Raw genomic sequence first — 20,567 nt, 5'->3', positions numbered from 1 at the left:
CTGTGAAGGATTAGAGGTGGGAAGGGGTCTATGCTTTGCTCCATGAGGTATCTGTGAGGCAGGGCGGACACAGACACAGAACTGTGGTGAAGTAGCCCCAGGAGGTTGTGTCATCTGTAACATACTGTTCCTGGTGAAGAAACTGAGACACAGGCAGGAAGTCATGTGCTAAGGGTCCCCCAGCACTGGAGCCAGGCATGTCTGGACACAGTGTTCACCTTCTCTGAGCAGTTGTGTACATGGCTGCGGTGGCTGAGACGGTGACAGGGTCCCCTTTGCTCAGTCAGGCTCTGTCATTGCTGTCCTGCCAGGGCTGAGGAAAGGATGGAGGATCTGAGATCTGACCCAGCATCCTTAGCGCTCAGCCAGGGAGGCATGAGCCCATGTTGCCCACACGTGCAGAGGGACGCAGTGAGGAGTGTGATTGGAGGCCTACATACCGTGAAGGCATAGACAGACCTGTGTCCAGAAGGGTGAGAGGGGCTACCCCCTTTCTTGTGTCCCTCTGGCCACATGCTGTGTGTCACAGCCGCTGATCAGCCTTGATATGTAAAAGAAACCTGGTCTTCCCCAGAATGATATCCAAGTAAATCAGGTGGCCCCCAGGGACCATCTTGTCCAGACCGGTCATTCTGTGGGGGTCTCAGCTGTTCCATCCTTTCCATGGTCGCAAAGTCCTAGGGGGAGATCAGAGGTCACAGGTGCTGCCCCTTCCTGAAGCTCTCATTCCTTGGAAATTCCCTTCTTTATCTCCTCATCCCACTTACCTGTTTGGCCTATGCTGAGGTAACACATGAGGCTAGCCCATGTGTCACAGTGAACCCCAACTCCCAGCTGGGATGCAGCTTTGTTCCATAGCTTCCTCACTCAGGACAGCCTTGGGGTGCCCCTTACCCTGGAGACGGACATGCTGCACATGGACACATGGATCAGGGCCCGAGCAACTAGGTAGAGGCACGATGGCTTCAGAGCAGAAAGGGGCAGAGGTCTTGGCAAAAGGGGCCTGCCTGAGGTGTGAGGGGCACAGAAGGAGGGATTTTTCTTGCTTGATGGTGAGGGCCTTTCTTAGTCACCGTTCTCTTGCTGAAAAGAGACACCATGACTAAGGCAACTCTTATGAAAGAAAGCATTTAACTGGGGGCTGGCTTACAGCTTCAGAGTCCTTTGTCATCGTGGCAGGGTGCATGGTGGCACATATCACACTGGAGCAATAGCTGAAAGCTACATCACTGTCTATAGACACAGAGAGAGAGAGAGAGAGAGAGAGAGAGAGAGAGAGAGAGAGAGAGATTGGGCCTGGCATAGGCTTTTGAAACCTCAACGCCTCCACCCCCCCACACCCAGTGACACATTTTGTCTAACAAAGCCATACTTCCTAATCCATCTAATCCTTTCAAATAGTGCTACTTCCTGGTGACTAAGCATCAAATATTTGAGCCTCTGGGGGCCACCGTGATTCAAACTACCACAGGACCTTTGGGTGTCTCCCCACAAGAGCAGTTCATCTAAGGACCATGTGCCATCCTGAGTATGAGAGTTAGCTGGGGACCCTGGCATAGGTCTGGATCTCAAGGATATTATTAGTTGTAAAGCACACCCCCTCCCCAGGACTCCCCAGCACACACCAGGCTGCACTGGACTCCACGCGGCTAGTGGGGAAAGGCCCACAGCAGTTGATGGAGATGGGTCAGGACACTTGAGAAGGATCGTGGTCTTGTTGATCACTCAGTGCCTCGCAGAGTCAAGACTCAACCTGACCACAGGCTCTGGAGCACCTCAGCAGTTGGTGTGAGAGGAAAGCAGGGGCAGGAGAGCCAGGAGAAAGGTCATCCATGCCTCCTGCAGGCTAATGAGAGGCCATTGCTACAGGAACGCCTACTGTGTACCCTGCAAAGGACGAGGACCAGTGTGATTCCAGTGGACTCAAGACCCAGGCCATGGTGGCCGGGGCATTGCAGACCAATGTGTTTAGCCTCTGCCATGGCAGGGGTAGTCACAGAAAGGCAGGCCCAAGACTGTAGATGCTCCTGGGGAAGGGGCCTGGGAATTGAAATCCCTCTTCTAGACTGATGTCACAGGCCACTCTGCTCAGGCTGATGGAGTTCTAGACTCTCTCGTTCTGGTTAGTGGTTCAAATCATAGGACACTAGAGGGAGAGAGACGTCTGGAGAATGGTCATTAAATACTCATGGCAATCTCTGTGTCCTTGAATTATCTCTTTCCCATCCCTTGGGTGGCAGTGAGATGAATTAATTACTCCATGGCCCGTGTCCTCAGGCTAGTGTGATTCAGATAAAGGGGCCAAACCTTTGACTCATGGCTGAATGTCGGGGAGAAAGGTGGTTCAGAAAACACAGCAACAGTGCAGTTTCCTATGGGAGACAAGGAACTTCAGTCAGGCCTTGAAGTAGAAGCAGAAGGATTCCAGGAAGAGGGCAGTTAGCATAAGCAGGCATGGGACTCAGGGATGGAGTGTCTGCATTCATGATGCCCTCCAATCAATCCCCAGCATTGAAAAAAAGGAGTTGTTAAATCCTAAAAGAGCAGTAGGGGCTCCATGGTCTGAGGCTGGGAACAGGTAGTGAGGTTGCTGAGGAGGTTGAAATCAATTCAGTGTCAGAAGTAGCCAGAAGTGGTGTGATGGGGTGAGCTTTGGGTGGATTCCTGTTCTTCCCTGGCACGGAATGGAGAGCTACGAAAGGCCTGAGAGGTAGCGGGTGCCGACATCTAGGAGTTGGGGAAGTATAATAAGCAGCCATTGGGCAATGATTGGGGGTGTGCTCCTCACTAAGTTAGGTAGAGGAGACAGGTGTTGAAGAGCACAGGAGGGCTCTTGGAGATGTAGAACTGGTAACTCCCGAGGGTTCTGGCACCTTCTGTGGAGGAGGGACAAGGCAGCAGGAACTGCTAAGGATGCCAAGCCTCTGAGGGGTGAATGACAGAGTTAAACAAAGACCAGGGGGGTTCTGGGGAGGGAGGTGCTGGAAGGGAGGTGACCAGAACACAGACAACCTGGGACCCGCACTGCACAGGAAACTTTCCCCCTAGTCTGCATCTGACAGTGGCTTCTGCTGTTTCTTGGCCTGGCAACATTATTTCTAAGATGCAATGACATTGTATCTTCCTCCAACTCTGAGTCCTCACAGTGACATTGTATCTTCCTCCAACTCTAAGTCCTCACAGTGACATTGTATCTTCCTCCAAGCTGTAGAGGCTGTGGAAGGTGAAGTGTGCTGGGGAGCTCTGGAGGGTCCTGGGGAAGGATGGATTGTCAATAGCCCCTGTCTGCAGTGAGGGTTGAGACCAGGACCGGCAGCCTGAGGACAGGGCCCCCCACTGGGACAGGCCAGCCCTGCTGGAATGTGCCTTGCTCCAGAGAGGTGAGCTAAGGGGGATGGAATTCCACCTGAGTGTGGAGTCACCTCTTGCTCACAAGGGGTGTTGGTCTTGTCCCTTCCTGCCCTGCCCTGTCTGGTCTGGGTGCTCCTGGGGGCTGGCTTTCTACTCCGGGCATGGATGCAGGGAGGCCAGTGTATCAGGGGACAACAGGGACCCAGCCCCTGGCAGCAAGGGCGAGGCCCAGATAAGACTTGCTCCACTTGGTTGCTGCTGGAAGCCACTTGCATACTTGACCAGAGAGAGTGGACAGTGTGGCATGTCAAGTGCCCAAGTGGCCAGGCCCCACCTCCCCGGAAACCAGCTAGCAGCCCTCAGGCTACTGTGCTCACAAGTCCCACCCCATGTTTAGGGCAGATATGGAATCTCACTTTCAAAACGCAGGAAAGGCCTGCATCCTGGGCTCAAGGGATCTGAAGGAGGGTGGCCTTGGGTCTTGGAGGCTTTTCCAGGACTGAGGTGGGGTGGAAGAAGACTCAGAGCTCTTGCTTTGCCCTTGCCCTCCTGTGCTCACTAGCCTGTGGTCCTGAGGTCCTGGGCCAAGCATCTTGTTCCTACCCATGGCTTTTGCACAAGTTGCCCATCAGGGTGAAGTTCAGCTTCTAAGGAAGTCTTCTCTCCCCAGTGCCCACCTAGTTTCAGTATACCACTCAGCTCCCTCCCTCCCTCCCTCCTTTCTTTCTTTCTTTCTTTCTTTCTTTCTTTCTTTCTTTCTTGACATAGTTTTGCTATATAGCCTAAGCTGGCCTTAAACTTATCTTTTTTGTGTGTGTGTGTGCGTGGGGATTTGAAACAGAGTTCCTTTGGGTGACAGGCCTCTGCTTTTAATTTTTAAGGCAACCTGCCACTTGAATTTATTCTCTTTGCTCAGCCCTTCATGTCTTTATGGCCCATCACCTCCCACCACAAGGAGGGGGCAGGACAGCTGAATCCTCTATGCCTGGAATGGTGCCCCGCACACAGTGGGGTTCAAGAAGGGTTTATAGAGTGCATGAATGAATGGCAAGTGTCTTCTCTTTCCTGGAAGTGTCTGGGGAGAAGATTCCCAGTTAAATTTGGATTCAAGATAAAAAATCAATTTTATATGTGTCCTAAATGTTTTATGAGACACACAATTAGATGTCTTCTTTGTTTATGTCAATTTTGAATTTAACTGTTCTGTGTGTTCTGAATGAAGCTCATGCCATGGTAACTATGTGTTCACATGAAGCAGGAAGAACACAGACTCTAAGAACCCGCCATTCAGTTCCCCCATAGTGGCAGCCCATAGAACTGTAGGATGCTGTTACCCCCGGACTCTGGCATTGATACCATAGAGATACAGAGCCTGAGGGCTGTGTGCCACCTTCCCTCCCTGGGGACACCCAGTTGGCACACACCACTAATCCACCTCCTATGTTTATAATTTTGTCATGTTGGAAGGTTGTATAGGAGTGCTGAAGTGTGCAGCCTATAGAATCCTTTCTTTTTTCTGAGACAGGTTTTCTCTGTAACCATTCTGGCTGTCCTGGAACTCACTTTGTAGACCAGGCTGGCCTGAGACTCACAGAGATCCACCTGCCTCTGCCTACCGAGTGCACGGATGAAAGGTGTGCGCCACCACTGCCCTGCTAGAATCCCTTCCTGTTCAGTGTTATCTCCTAGACTCATTCAAGTTGCTGTTTGCACAGTAGCTCTTGCCTCTCAGCAGCCACGTGACAGTCCACAGCTCAGAGGCAGCACACTTGGTTTATCTGTTCCCCCGCTGAAGGACATCTGGTTTGTTGGCAAGCTTGGGCCGTCGTAAATAGAGCTGCGGTGAATGTGTGTGTGCAGATTTTTCTACGACTGTACATGTCTAGTTCTCTCTACTAAATGCCAGGAGTGCCAACATACTGTTGCTGAGATTTTAGCGTTATGATAAAGCAGCAAAGCATCCTACAGAGGGATGTCAGCTTCGCATAACAACTGCCGAGACCACTGAACCGTAAAGGGGAAGAGTTGCCTTGGCTCGTGGTGTTGGGGGTTCATCCCACGATGGGTTGGTCCTGTTGCTGTGGGTTGGTGGCAGGTCATCACAGTAGGATGTATGAGGGAGCAAAGCTGCACACTTCATGTCTGGAAGGTGACAGACAAGGATGGGGTGGACTATGTCTCACTTTCCCCTTTGAGGTTACCTTCAATGACTTGAAAACCCCCTACATGACCTATTGGGAACCAGCCCTTTACTACATGGGATTCTGGGGGACATCCCAGGTTAAGCTACAGCACTGGTGTTGCCATTTTCCACTCCCATAAGCCAACTGTGAGTGACCTGGCTTCTCCACAGCCGTGCCCACACTTGCTGATAACACAGGTTTTTATTTCTGTCATTGTGATGGGTGTGTGCCGTATCTCACTGCGGTTCTAGCCACACCTCCAGTGGCTGATGAGGTGAGCGCCTCTTCTTGTGTGTTTCTGCTATCTGTATACCCCAGAGGGCACAGTGAGAACATGTCTGTCTGGCTTGCCTTTTTACTGTTGGTTTTGGACATTTTTAATTCATCTATTCAGATGCTCTTGTCAGGTCCATGGTTTACAAGTCTTTCCCCAGTCTACAGCTTGTCTTTTTATCTCTATGACAGGGCCTTTCACAGAGCAAAAGTGGGCCCATTGTTGCTGCTGTTTGATTGTATACACCATCTCACTGTAGCTCAGCCAGCCTGGAACTTGTGGGACGGAAGTCTTTGAAGGTTAGCTAAGAACCCTTTGTCCCTAGGCCCCTAGGGTGCTTTACTTCTAAAAGTTTTGCATTTAAATTCCTGGTATGGTGGCATGTGCCTGTAAGGCCAGGACTCAGAGGGCTGAGGCAGGTAGACTGAGTTTAGGGTCAGCCTGATCTATATAGTAAAGCCCTGACTCAAAAAAAAAAAAAAAAAAAAAAAAAAAAAAAAAAAACTAAGCATTTAAGCCCATCCATTTTATAACTAGTTGTTTTAATCCAACAAGTTACTGCTTTTAAAAATTAATTAAAATTTTAATCTATTTTAAAATGCCTAATATAAATTTACCACTTCAACTATACATATATACATTTATTTATATGATTAAGCAGCTCAAAGTCCATTAGTATCATGAAACATCACTACACCTGTGCACAGACTCCATCGTACAGAGCCCTCCATCATATCTGCACAGGAGACATCATCTCACTTGTGCCAGAGACATCATCATCCCTATGCCAAACGTCCATTCCTACATCTATACCAGAGCCTCCATCACCACACTTATACCAGAGCCTCCATTCCCAGACCTATTCCAGAGCCTCCATCCCTATGCCTGTACTAGAGCCTCCATTCCCACACCTATACCAAGACCTCTATCCCCAAACTGTGCCAGGGCTTCCATCCCCACACCTGTACCAGAGCCTTCATCCTCTCACCTATACCAGAGCCTCCATCCCCACACCTGTGCCAGAGCCTCCATCCCCACACCTCTACCAGAGCCTCCATCCCACACCTGTACCAGAGCCTCCATCCCCACACCTGTGCCAGAGCCTCCATCCTCACACCTCTGCCAGAGCCTCCATCCCCACACCTGTACCAGAGCCTCCATCCCCACACCTGTGCCAGAGCCTCCATCCCCACACCTCTTCCAGAGCCTCCATCCCCACACCTCTTCCAGAGCCTCCATCCCCACATCTCTACCAGAGCCTCCATCCCCACACCTCTACCAGAGCCTCCATCCCCACACCTCTACCAGAGCCTTCATCCCACACCTGTGCCAGAGCCTCCATCCCACACCTGTGCCAGAGCCTCCATCCCACACCTGTGCCAGAGCCTCCATCCCCACACCTCTTCCAGAGCCTCCATCCCCACACCTGTGCCAGAGCCTCCATCCCCACACCTGTGCCAGAGCCTCCATCCCCACACCTCTACCAGAGCCTCCATCCCCACACCTGTGCCAGAGCCTCCATCCCCACACCTCTTCCAGAGCCTCCATCCCCACACCTGTGCCAGAGCCTCCATCCCCACACCTCTTCCAGAGCCTCCATCCCCACACCTCTACCATAGCCTCCATCCCCACACCTCTTCCAGAGCCTTCATCCCACACCTGTGCCAGAGCCTCCATCCCCACACCTCTACCAGAGCCTCCATCCCCACACCTCTACCAGAGCCTTCATCCCACACCTGTGCCAGAGCCTCCATCCCCACACCTCTACCAGAGCCTTCATCCTCTCACCTATACCAGAGCCTCCATCCCCACACATGTGCCAGAGCCTCCATCCCCACACCTCTACCAGAGCCTCCATCCCCACACCTGTGCCAGAGCCTCCATCCCCACACCTGTGCCAGAGCCTCCAACCTCACACCTGTGCCAGAGCCTCCATCCCCACACCTCTTCCAGAGCCTCCATCCCTACACCTGTGCCAAACCAGGACCAGTATCCAGGGAAAGAGGATAAAATAAGGGAGGAGTGGGACACCAGTGACCGAATAGGGCAGTCTTCCCAGAGACACTGGCAATGCCTATGGGTCCCCAGCTGTCACTTTGCTCTGGGCTACCAACACCTCCTCTACTCAATTCTATGATGACATGACAACCTAGGCATAGCTCAGAAAATGGCTGGACACCATAGTCTTAAAGGAACTTGGACCATTCATCCAGAAAGAAGGTGATTTTAGCCAGCTGCCACTGTCCCCCAGGCACTCAGCAGACCATGCCCCATAAGGAAGCACCATCGAAAAAGTCATGTTCAAGCTCAGGTGAAGAACATACAGGCTCTTGTTGGGGAGTGGCGGGGTTGATACTGCCTGACACAAGCTTCTCTGCTGGGAGGACACAGGCAAGTCTAATGTCAGCACCAACAGTGCAATCCCAACTTAATCCCCACAACCGCTAACCTCCAGCCTGGTCCCAAGTCTGCCACTTGGGAAAGTGGAGGTGGGCAGAGGTAAAATGGCCCAAGGCTACACAGAGTGCTCAGGTTACCCTAGGCGTCTGAACTCAAGCTGCCTCCAGACTAGGGTTCTGGGGCTGTCCTCTTTCAATCCTGACCTCCCATGAGTGGTTCCACAATATTATCCAAAAATTCTGGAACCTTCTGAAGCCATTTAGAAGCTTTGGTTGTCAGCCCCCAAGTTCCCACTTTCTAGCCACCTGTGAACTGAGGGTCGGTCATTCAGGCCCTGTGTCTTGTCTTGCTCTGGTTGTGGGGCTCCGGGCATTGTCTTCCACCTAGAATAAGACACTGGGGGGCCAAAGGAAACAGCTGATTTAAAGGTTTTATGCACTGATGTTTTTTAAAGCAGAGTTTTTGGCCTTCACAGCTCTGGTCTTGTGCTGGGCAGAGGGCAAGTTTGGAGCCCTGAGCCCTCACCGGCAGGGTCCTTCTTGTTCTCCTAGGAAGCATGAGCTTCAGCCCAGCGTCTCCCAGAGCCCAGCCTGGCATAGCCTTGGTGTCTTCGGGAGGTGCAATCCAAGGGCTAGTGCAGGCTGTGGGCTTGGGAGTGCTGGTCTCATCCCTACTCAGTGTGTGTTGCTGTGCTTTAGGCTGGACCTGGCCTTGCTGCTTCTGGCCTGGGTATCCTTAGCCTGTCACTTTGCTTCCCTGCGCCTGCTCTTTCCGTCTGGGAAACGGGCTCACCTCATAGAGTGCTCAGATGGACTGAAAGTGTTTATGGTGACGTTGTTGAACGGTTTCCTTAAGTCACGCATGACTGTTTGAACAAACTGCAAATGAGTATGAGGAAAACTCAGTTCTTTGGCCTAGGAGTCTAGTACTCGGTGTCCATGTGTGGCTCATAGTTAGCTCATGACTTCCCTGCAACAGGAAGTTCCCTAGACCCTGGAGAGCATAGGGTATTTAGAACCTAACATTAATAGCAAAGTTTAGGAAGGCCTCCATAGCCGGCCACCTTCCTGGCTTCCAGGACCAGCCATGTGATTTCCCCCAGAAAGAATCCCCCACGTGGCTGGTCCTGGCAAGAGCTTACTGGAAAGTAACCAAAAGGGAGGGGCAGCGTAGTGAGGCAAAGCTGGGGCTCAGTTACGCCGCAGTGAGACCAAGTCAAAATGGCCTCACTGGGCACACAATTGCCTTCTTTGTCCCCCAGGAAGGGGACTAGAACTCAGGGTGTTATCAAGTAAGTGAAGGGGAGGGCAGCAGAAGGGGATGGAGAGGGCTGAGAGGCATGGCATAGGCCTGCAGGGAAGGTAGGACTGGCTCCTAGAAGCCAAGCTGTCAATTCTGCTAATCCTGGACAGCTGTGTCCTTTGCAGGAAACTTCAGGTGTGCTAATATACCGAAGAGGACTTTCTGCCTAGCCAAGGGGACTCACCTGCAGGGTACATCTCAACCAAGGGAGATGGCTAAGGATGCGAGTGTTCACCATGCCATAGGACGGCTTTTCCTGCTCCCCACGGGATGAAGTCCCCTGCCCACTGCATGGATGGTGGGGTGCAGATGGGGGAATATAGCAAGCCACTGGTGGGGAGGGGGTGTCTCCTGATAACCAGAGCCTTAAAGACAGCAAGACCTGGGCACTGGCTGTGGGCAATGCCAGCTTCAGCTGCTCACTGTGGTGTACCATGTGCCCCTCTCAAGACTGGACATACTGTGTGTGTGTGTGTGTGTGCGCGCGCGCGCGTTTGTCCCATTCCAAATGCGTCTCACAACTACTCTCACCTCACAAGAGAGGGCCTGTTGTTATCCTGCCACAGGAGGAAACCGAGGCACTGAATGAGTGGCATGCAGGAGGTAACCCTGTCACCCGCATTGGCAAGCCACACTGTGTCCATCCGCTGTATACCTGTTTCTTAGCCCTCTATTGTGTGTGTACATGCATGGTATGCTGAAGTCACAATGACTAACAAGTTTCACACACCTTATTCCTGCAAGACCTTCACTATTTACACCTTTTCCTGGCCAAGCCTTGCAGCTCAGTGCAGGTGAGCAGAGTCCCTGGGCCCCTGTTGTAAGCAGGCATGGCCTCTGAGGCTCTGGTGGGCCTCTGTGCACCAGAGGGTTGTGCTGCAGGAAGCTGTTCTCCTTTGGGCAGGTAGGGTTGCTGGCCACACCCCGCTCTAACTCTCAAGAATTCCAGTTGGGCCTTTGTTCTGTGCTGGCAATAGAAATGGCCTGAGCATGGGAAGAGCTTCCTCCTAGGCTTGATCGGGCTGCTTGTTTGTTGTGTGATCTTGAATAGCTGCCTGTCTCCAAGGCTCAGTTTCTTTCCCCCTTGGGGGGGGGGGAGTTGAGGCACCAATAGTAGACTTCTTAGATCCCCTTGAGCAGAGGATCCACTGCCTGCAAAGTCCTGGATGGCCAATCTTCCTCTGTGGAAAGCTCGCAGCCCTGTGCAGCTACTCTGAGACTTCATGAGTCTTAGAAGCAGGGGTTGCAGACGTAACATGAAAGCCAGAGTCGTGTTGTAGGTATTTTTTTAAAATGGGGGTGAGGGTGAGGCGGGGTCTCCCTATGTAGCCCTGACTGGCCTGGCGCTTGCACAGATCCACCTGCCTCTATCTCCTGAGCGGTGAGATTAAAGACTCGCACAACCACGCCTGGCTAGAATCTGTTCTATTCCTAAAGCTCTTGCTAGCTCTGTGCTCCTCCCTCTTTGAAGCCCTGTTCAAACAGCTTGTTGGAGAGATCTGGGCAGAAGGAGCTGCCTGGAAGTTATTGAGATTTGTTACTTCTGAAAAGGGCCACAGGAGACCAAGTCACTGTGTGATACTATGAGGTCCCTGAGATGGGTCTCTAGGTCAGTCAGTCATACCTAAGCAGCTCCTCTGTAGAGAGCCCTGTCTAGGACCTGCAAACTTCTCCACAAAGCCTTATCTACAAGCAGAACTTCTGTCCACACTCCTGCCTGCTGCATCCAGCAGCTTTCCTCCTCCCGGCTGCAGGCTGCCTGGTGGCCTAGAATAGCCTTGCCCTGCTTCAGGAAGCGGGTGCCATCCAAGGACAGAGCGTGGCCTTGCCTCTGGCTACGTGCTTCCTTTCACGCCTCACAGGTGGGGCTTCACCTACTGCCCTACTTCTGCCCACTACAGATACCCAGGAGTCACCTGTGCACCAGACCCTGAGTTCAAATCTCCTGCAAGCAGAATCTGCCCCTGCCTGGTGTTCCGGTTCAGCGGCACCTCTTCCTGGCAGCCCCCAGACTTGATGCTGCAGTCTTTTCAAGTGTAGATTGCATCTCCCACCCTCTGTCATAACCTCACACTCTTCCCTTCTATCTCAGCACAGATCCCAAAATCTTCAAAATATCCAACAAGACCCTCCCTCGGTCCTCCTCTGTTCCGACCCAACATCCTATTTCCCCTTTGCCTAGTACCCTCCTCCTCCACTGCCCTCCTCACTGGTCTCAGATATGCTGGGCCTCAGGCCCTTTGCACTTGCCAGTTTCTCATTGCTGCGCCCCCAACACTCACCCCACCACACATCCTCAAGTCCTTGCTCAGATATCACCTAAGAAGGGTTTTCCTGACCACCCCACTGGAAACTGCCCCCATCTGTCTCACCACTTCCTGTTCCCGCCCGTGTTTTGTTTTCCCACATAGCACTTTCGACCACCTGACATAATATTGGGAGTTTGCCAGTGATCCCAACATGACCGGAAAAAGTCAGAGCGCTTGCTGTAGAAGGCCTCCAGTGGGAGGGCTCAGGCCCGAAGATTCCCCCACCCATGGTCAAGGGTCTGTCTCTTCCATCCCTGTCCCACTTACTCAATGGGACAAGGTTTGTTTTAATGCAGCTCTTATCATACGGAAGGCATTATTCTAAGTACTTTGTACATATTATCTTACACAGTGCTCCTAAGAGCCCACGAGGTGACCACTCTCATAATCTTCCTTTATAAACTGAGGCGCAGGGTCAGTCACTTCCCCAAGATCAAGATTACATGGCCAATAAATAAAGAGCCAGAATATGCACACAGAAGTACAGGGCCAGAACCCATGTTCATTATACTCAAGTCTCTCTGTGCCTGCTCACTTTATTTGTTATATGTGCCTACTTCATGTTAACTGCATTTTGGAGATGAACATATACATAGATGACAAAATGCTGCCCTCCCTCAGGGAGACCACAATGCAGTCAGAAATCCTGAGCCAAGATAGGGAGGGGGAAAGGTCTCATTCGGGAAACATGTGCTGACACCTGTAATGTGTCAGTTCTGGACAGCAGAGAGGAAGCATGGTTTCTGGTTTTGAGGGGTGTGCAGTGTGGTGGTGCGGGAAGAAAGTGAACGATTGCTTGGAGACCTCACAGCAGAAACCGTGTCTGACACAGAGGAGCATAGGGCATTGTGGGAACCCAGAAGAGGAGGCCTCTGCGTGGGGACTGGTGGAAAGGAACAGATGGCCGAGTGGTAGCATGGCCACCTAGGTGTGTGGGTGAATGGCCATGTAGGTGAGCGGAAGATGGAAAGATGGATAGATACGTGGGGGGGATGGGTGTGTGGATAGAAGGGTGGCTGAACAGATGGATGCAGAGATGGTTAGCTATATAGTTAGAAAAGAGGGATTTGGGATGGATGGATGGATGGATGGATGGATGGAGATGTGGATGGTTAGATGAATGGATGGAGGGATAGAATGGGTAAACATGTGAATGGCTAGGTGAGAAAGATGGAAGATGGATGGGTGGGTGGATGGGTGGGTAGGTGGGTGGATGGATAAACATGCGAATGACTGGGTGTGAAAGTTGGAGGATAGATGAGTGAGTGGATGGATGGATTGATGGATGGATGGATGGATGGATGAGTGGATGGATGGATGGATGAGTGGATGGATGGATGAGTGGATGGATGGATGAGTGGATGGATGGATGGATGGATGAGTGGATGGATGGATGAGTGGATGAGTGGATGGATGGATGGATGGATGAGTGGATGGATGGATGGATGAGTGGATGGATGGATGAGTGGATGGATGGATGGATGGATGGGTGGATGGATGGATGAGTGGATGGATGGATGGATGGATGGATGAGTGGATGGATGGATGGATGAGTGAGTGGATGGATGGATTGATGGATGGATGGATGGATGGATGGATGAGTGGATGGATGGATGAGTGGATGGATGGATTGATGGATGGATGGATGGATGGATGAGTGGATGGATGAGTGGATGGATGGATTGATGGATGGATTGATGGATGGATGAGTGGATGGATGGATTGATGGATGGATGGATGAGTGGATGGATGGATGAGTGGATGGATGGATGAGTGGATGGATGGATGGATGAGTGGATGGATGGATTGATGGATGGATGGATGAGTGGATGGATAGATGGATGGATGGATGGATGGATGGATGGATGGATGGATAAACTGTGAATTACTGGGTGGGAAAGTTGGAGGATAGATGGGTGAGTGGATGGATGGATGCATGGACGCATGGATGGGTAGATAGATAGATAGATAAACATGTAAATGACTCAGTGGGAAAGTTGGAGGGTGGATGGTTGGTATGAGGGTTAATGGATAGATAGATCATAGGCGCATGGATGAATGTACATATCAATATTTGAAATATGGACCAGTAAGGTTGGAAAGGACAGCAGGATGCATGGATGGGTGGGTGGGTGGATGGAGAGTTATTTGGAAAGATAGTTGATTGAATGAACGAGTAAAAAGCTGAGCTCATTGCTGGGAAGTTGGACACTTTCCCAGTGAGATCACCAGACCAGCTGAAAGAAAGGGTTGCAAATCCACACATTCATTCACACAACAAATGCCAGCAAGCACCTATTTGTGTGTCCGGTACTGTGTCAGGCTCTGGGATTAGGTGTGGCACTTGCCTTTATAGAACTGACATTCCAGGGGGAAGTCAGACGACAAATAGATGGAGAGAGGACCATTGTCAAAGAGTAATAAATGTCATGTCAGAAAGATAAAGCAGAGTGAGGGGCAGAGATGACAGGAATGGGATGTTATTGGGGGTAGATAGAGGAGCCCTCTGAGAAGGTGAACCGTGAACAGAAACTGAGCCCTCTGGGGAATACCACTTGAGTCAGAGCATTCAATAGCCCAGAGGCCAGTGTGGCCTCACCAAGTGAGCTGTGACTATAGAAGTGACAAGGTCACAGGTAGGAGCACTGGGAGCAGGGAGGCACTGGGGGACATGTGTGTGAGAGGCCTGCTGGGAGTAGGCATGCCTGGGAGGTGAACAACCTGCCTCTTGGGTGTGAAGGTTTACAAGGACGGTTGCTGTCTTGGAAGCCGGTGGAGACCACTGAACATGGGATGGTTTACTGTGGAGGGCTCCCCTCCCTCCTCCCCTGGAAGGGTTCCCAGTTGGGAGGCCATCAGCATTTTAATTACAGCTCCCAGTTCTCAATGGTTTGCAGCCCAACCGTGAAACAGGCCCCGGGCAACATGTGGCACTTCCGTGATTTACTCCCTCACCCTGTCTATATTTAGTGCCCCTGGGTGCTGTTGGCCAAGTTTTCTGAGAGAAAAAGAAACGGAATGTGGGGGCGGGGTTAAGTCTGCGATTTTAAGGGCATCGATCCATTTTTCAGTTGTCCTCTGAGGTAAGATTTCTCAGCCTGCCCTAAGTTACTGGTGCCCGCTGATGTGGGGTACAACTATCCAGTGCCCTGCTTCTTTTCTCTCTGAGAGAATGAATGCTTTCTGCCAAGTGGTGGCTTTGGAGGCTACCACAGATCAGGTGTATCTACAGGCATGGGCTCCCACTCTCTGTCCGAGGCTGTACTCCTCATGCCCCCCACCACACAACCTAACCCAAAGCTCAGGATCCTGCAGGGCTCCTCAGACTTCACATGGCCATAAACCACATGGAGGGTGGAAACACCCTCTGACTGACGGTAGGTCTGGGCAGGGCCCGCGGCTCTACATCTCCAGTAGCCTCCCCAGTGAGGTAGGTGCTGCTGGGTGCTGGGGCTGGAATGTATATGCCAAAAGTTTGGGTACTGGAAACTTAATCCCCAAAACCAGGTGGAGATCTGGAGGTGAAGCCTTTGGGAGGTGATTAGGGGCAGACAGAGTCTTGAGGCCAGCCCTTAGAATGGCATTGGTGGCTTTAGAAGCAGAGGAGGAGAGGCCTGAGCTCCGGCATTATCCTGTCTCACATGCGACACTCTGCCATGTTGTGACACGGCACAAGGTCCTCCCAGATGTGAGCACCGTGTGTTTAGGCTTTCGGCCACCAAAACTAAGCTGAATAGTTCTGTATTCTTTAGACATTTCCTTCTCTCTAATATTCAGTTAGAGCCACAAAAAACAGCCTGGGACATTGGCCTTAGGACCACAACTGGGCAGCAAGGACCTCGACCTGTGCCATCCGATAGAAATCTAAGATAAGCCAGATGGGTAAGGTGTTCTAGTGACCACATCAAAAAGACAAAAAGAAGCCTGGGGATGTGGTTCAGGGGTAGAGCACTTGTCTAGCATGCACAAGGCCCTGGCTTTGATCCTCGGCACTAAAGAGGGAAGAAAGGATGCTCTTAAGGGAATAATATATTTTATTTAACCTATTATCGTCCTTCAGCACATAACTAGTATAAGAATACCGAGGTCTCGTGTGCTGCTTTTCCGTGATAATTGTCCATGCTCTTGTGTTTGTGCTAATAGCACCTTTTAGTTCAGGACATCACATTGCTTCCACGATGCCCACTCTTCCACTGGATGCTCCAAATCTGACTTAGGACTGGCTGGGGAGAGGCAGCTTCACTTCCCAGGTCCCTAAGGCAGATGTGAATTTCTGCTGAGGACAACCCTGGGGAAACGAGGAGGTTGTACTAGGTCCCGCAGCCCCTTCCTCTCCCAGGTGGGCCAGCAGATCTGCTCTCCACCTCATTTAGCTCACAGAGCCCAGCAGTAGCTTGTCTTATCAGTTCCTGGTTTTGTGGTCAGAGAACCAGGTTCAGAGACTCTAGGCAACATTCTCAGAGTCACCCAGCCAGAAGATGATAGACCTGGGACTTGAAGTGAAAGCTCTTTCTCCTCCACAGTAAGATACTCCAAGTCTTTTACTTTTAGCTTGACATGACTTCAGGGGAACTTTCAGCCACTTTCACTTCTGTGGATCTGCTGAGGTAGCCTGGACCCTAAAGCCAGACAGCTTCTAAAATGGTTTTGGTTGGCAGGGCTGGGAGAGCCCAAGTCCCTGGGAGCTCCAGGTCCTGGCTCCTGCAGCAGATCCTGAAGTTTAGAGCAGTACCAGGAAGTCCATGTCTCCTCAGCCATGCCTGCCATCTGTGCCTAGTGGAGAGGCCCTTTGTACTCAACTGGGAATTGCTGTGGGGTCAAGACCAGACACTCAACTGGAAGAACCCCAGTTCCATCCTACAGAAATGAAATATAAGTCCCAGCTAGAAAAGGTCTATCTCAGAGGAGATGCCCCAGCGTGTATGTCCCAGCTACTTGAGACCAGCCGTTTCTCATTCCCAGATACCTGCTGAGCATCTCCTAGGAGGAGACCTAATCTAGATGTCTCATGGACCCCACAGCAGAGGGTTCTGCACAGTGAAACCAGCAAGTCCTCTAAAAACCCATGGCTGGGAGGATCCAAGCCAGGGGTGTGCAAGAGAGTCTGACAGAGGAGGGTGCCGAAGCTGAGGACCCAGGGTAAAGTGCCACAAGCAAGACGGTCGCAGGCACAGGGGTCTTGAGTGAGAATAAATAGGGCTTCCCAGGAATGCCTGGTACCAACTGTTCACTGAGGGTGTTTGGCAGGGCTGAAAGGCAGCAGGTATCCTAGGCCCCAGAGGGTAGGGTGAAGTTGTTTTCTTAAGAGGTTGCCAATTGGCCTCTGGTAACTGCCCACATCCCCACCCCAGGGAAGCCCAGGTGTGTGCTGGCCTCTAGGACGAGTGTATGGCCCAGTATACAATCTCCCAGCAAGTCTATCCAGAGGTCTGTGGGGTCTCCATACTCCTTCCTTTCCTATCCTAGACATTGCTGAGACAAACCCAACTTCTCTCCTATGTCTCTCTAACCCTTTGGTCTTGGCATCATCTGGATTTCTGCCCAGGTACTTCTGCTACTGGCCATGCCCTGGACAAGCTTCTCTGCATGCCTCAAAACTCACAAGTCCCATCCTTCAGGAAGCCTCACAAGCACATCGAATCAGAACCTATGAGAGCCTAGGCCAGATTTCTGGAAATTCAGCCCCCATTGACTCTGCAGGGCTGGGAAGCCAAGCTTGGGAGGAAAAGTAGGCACCACCCACACACCAGGCCAGGGTCATACTTTGCACACACAGACACAGGAGCAACTATGCTCAGGGCTGCTGGCCCCATAGGGTTGTTTTTATTGTTTTGGGGTTTTTTTAAATTATTTTGTTTTGTTTTGTTTTGTTTTTTTGTTTTTGTGTTTTGAGATAGGGTTTCTCTGTAGTTTTGGAGCCTGTCTTGGAGCTAGTTCTTGTAGACCAGGCTGGCCTCGAACTCACAGAGATCTGCCTGCCTCTGCCTCTCAAGTGCTCAGATTAAAGGTGTGTGGCACCACTGCCTGGCTTCCCATAAGGGTTTTTAAAAATTGTTGTTAATGTTGATTTTTGCAGTAGCTTTATTGAGCCATTCATATGCCACACAATTGCAGCGTATAGTTCAGTGGTTCCTAATAGGTTCGTAGAGATACACACTGACCACCAAAATAAACTTAAAACTTTCAATACTCAAAAAGGTTTTAGTAAGTACTGACTGCCACAGGCCAAAAGTAAACCAACAAGGCCTGTGTTCCAGTAGAGGGGAGGCATACACAGGAGGACCGGAATTTCAAGGCTAGTCTGGGCTACGTGAGACCCCCTCCATCTAAAAAAAAGAAAAAAGAAGTCAACCCATCAGCCATCATCTTACCCGTCGTTCCCTCTCCCTCAGTTTCCTGGTAACTACTGATCTAGTTTCTGCTTCCATGGATTTGGCTATTCTACATGTATCATGTAAGTGGGATCATATTGCATGTAGTCCCGTGACAGGCTTTGTTCATGACTGTCGTGCGTAGGGCACTTCCATATTGTAGCATATGGCTGGGACCTGGAGCCTCTTCCACAAAGCCCACCTGCTAAAGACTTAGTTGCCATCTTAGAGAGGGAATGTTAGCGGTCTGGGAGCATGTCTTTGAAGGGGAGCACGGGACCCTTACCTATCCAACCTCTAGTCTCTCTGTCCCTGTGTGTGTGTCTCTGTCTCTCTCTGCTACCTGGTTACCATGAGCAGCTTTCTTCTGAGTGTTTCCACCATGAGGCACTGTGACACCACAGCCCCAAAGCAAGCCTGGAAAGAGACTTTGGACACCGCATGTGTCAAATAAGCCTATTACCCGCCCCCCCCCCCATGAACTGGTGACCTCAGTAATTTTGCGGTGGTGACAGAAATCTGAGTAACAACATTGCTTTCCTTTTCATGGCAGAAGACTATTCCACTCTATGGAGAGACCACAGTTTGTAGTGTCAAAGTCAAACAAAATGCAGAGATTAATCTCCAGCTCAGATCTTTTTAGGGGAAATAAACCAAGCACGGGCATGCAATCTGAAACACATAAGTGCATGCCTTTGAGCCTCTGGTTTTCGGGGAAACAAAGGCCAGTGGGAGGATTTAGGAGAGAGAAATCTACACAGCTTATTTTGAGATAAGGTCTGCTGGAGCTTGAGGTGCCAGCAGGAGCTCTGGCTGTTACTTGAAGCAAGTCTTCAGGTCACAGGGTATTCGGTGGTTAGCTGCTGAGTGAAAACAGCCCTAAGGACTGAGTCCTGTGACTGACCCCCCCTTCCCGTGGCCCCTTGGACTCTGACAAGCAGCCACCCTTTCTCTCTCTCTCTCTCTCTCTCTCTCTCTCTCTCTCTCTGTCTCTCTCTCTATTTGATTTTCAAGACAGGGTTTCTCTGTAGTTTTTGGTTCCTGTCCTGGAACTAGCTCTTGTAGACCAGGCTGGCCTTGAACTCACAGAGATCCGCCTGCCTCTGCCTCCCGAGTGCTGGGCTTAAAGGCGAGCGCCACCACCGCCCAGCGCAGCCTCCATTTCCAAGACATTATCAAAGCAAATTTGTCCATTGAGGGCCCTGGGAGTTGTTCCACTCCAGCTACCGTTATTGTGACTTCTGGTCTGCCTTTAGTTCTGTCCATGTGCCCAGGCTCTGCCACCTTGGAGCTGTCTACAAAAGGGCACAGGTCTAGAGTCAAAAGAGGAGGAGGGATTGACAGATGTTTGCTCCAAGAGTGGGCTGCATAGGCCATCCATATCCTAGATCTCCAGGGGCTGGTCAAAGCAGCAGGTTGGTGGGTGCTTTTTTGCATTGGCCCCTACCGTTCTATCAAAGATTTGAAGAGAAATCCATTGTCCCACCCACAATCCCTCTGGGATAGTAAGACTTTTGAGAGCCCGATCCTAGCGTTATTAACAGCTTGAGCGAGGTGAGCCATGGCCCAAAGCTGCTACCACCTCATTTGTCTGGATTGGTGTGTGTGTGTGTGTGTGTGTGTGTGTGTGGAGGGGGGAGAAAGAGAGAGAACAAGTGTGGTCTACTACAGGAGATTGAACCTAGAATGTCCTGCACGCTGAGCAAGTGTTCTACCACTGAGACAACCCCCAGAAGAGGAGCGTTCCACTTTACAAGTATCTTCCAGACAGGTTGTAGGAGGGGAGTGTTTCCTTCAGAGCCACCGCTGCTGGAAGCTGGCTTCAGCCTCTTGCCCGCGGTGGTTGATGAGCTACTGCTGCCCACCCTACGGCGTAAGTCTCTCTCTCTGCCTCCCCGGCTGCCTGACTCTAGGCCTGGCCCAGGAATAAGATCATGTGGTACAAAGATGAATGAGAACGAAAGAAAACAAAAGAGCAGACAGACAAAAGTCTGCTCACACCACAGAGATTGCTGGAAGCGTGTAGGTTTGCCCTATATCTTTCCCATCACAGGCAGGGCCCCCCAGCTGTCTCACCTGAAGCCACAGTCTACTCAGCTTGGACCACAGGACAGTCCTGAAGCCACAACTATCCGTTTATCAGCTCAGGAGGGACACCAGGCAGGAGTCTGTGAGCAGACTGTGAGCAGCTACTGTCCCCAGGGCTCAGTTACTGCCCTTTTGAAATGGCTCTAAGTGTCCCTGGGACCTCTGTGAAGGGATTACAGCAGCCTCAGCTTACAGTGGGAGAAACTGAGGCCTGGCCCAGGCCCACTGCCATGCAGGAGTCTCTCTGCTGGCCTCTCAGCTGAGCTCACACCATGTCTGAGGGTGTGCA

At 51.3% G+C, this 20,567-nt stretch overlaps 1 protein-coding gene across 2 annotated transcripts in view; it reads left to right on the top strand.

Moving 5' to 3' along the window:
- Nucleotides 1-20,567, top strand: part of Wnt7a (Wnt family member 7A) — a 47,493-nt gene that overhangs the window by 17,835 nt on the left and 9,091 nt on the right. The window lies entirely within an intron of this gene.

The sequence above is a fragment of the Microtus oregoni genome, unplaced genomic scaffold (assembly GCF_018167655.1).
Source record: "Microtus oregoni isolate MIOR12 unplaced genomic scaffold, Mior012 000002F_ref0000024, whole genome shotgun sequence".
NCBI classification, from domain to species: Eukaryota; Metazoa; Chordata; class Mammalia; order Rodentia; family Cricetidae; genus Microtus; species Microtus oregoni.
The sequence above is the reverse complement of the archived record's forward strand: the minus strand, read 5'-3'. Positions and strand labels throughout refer to the sequence as shown.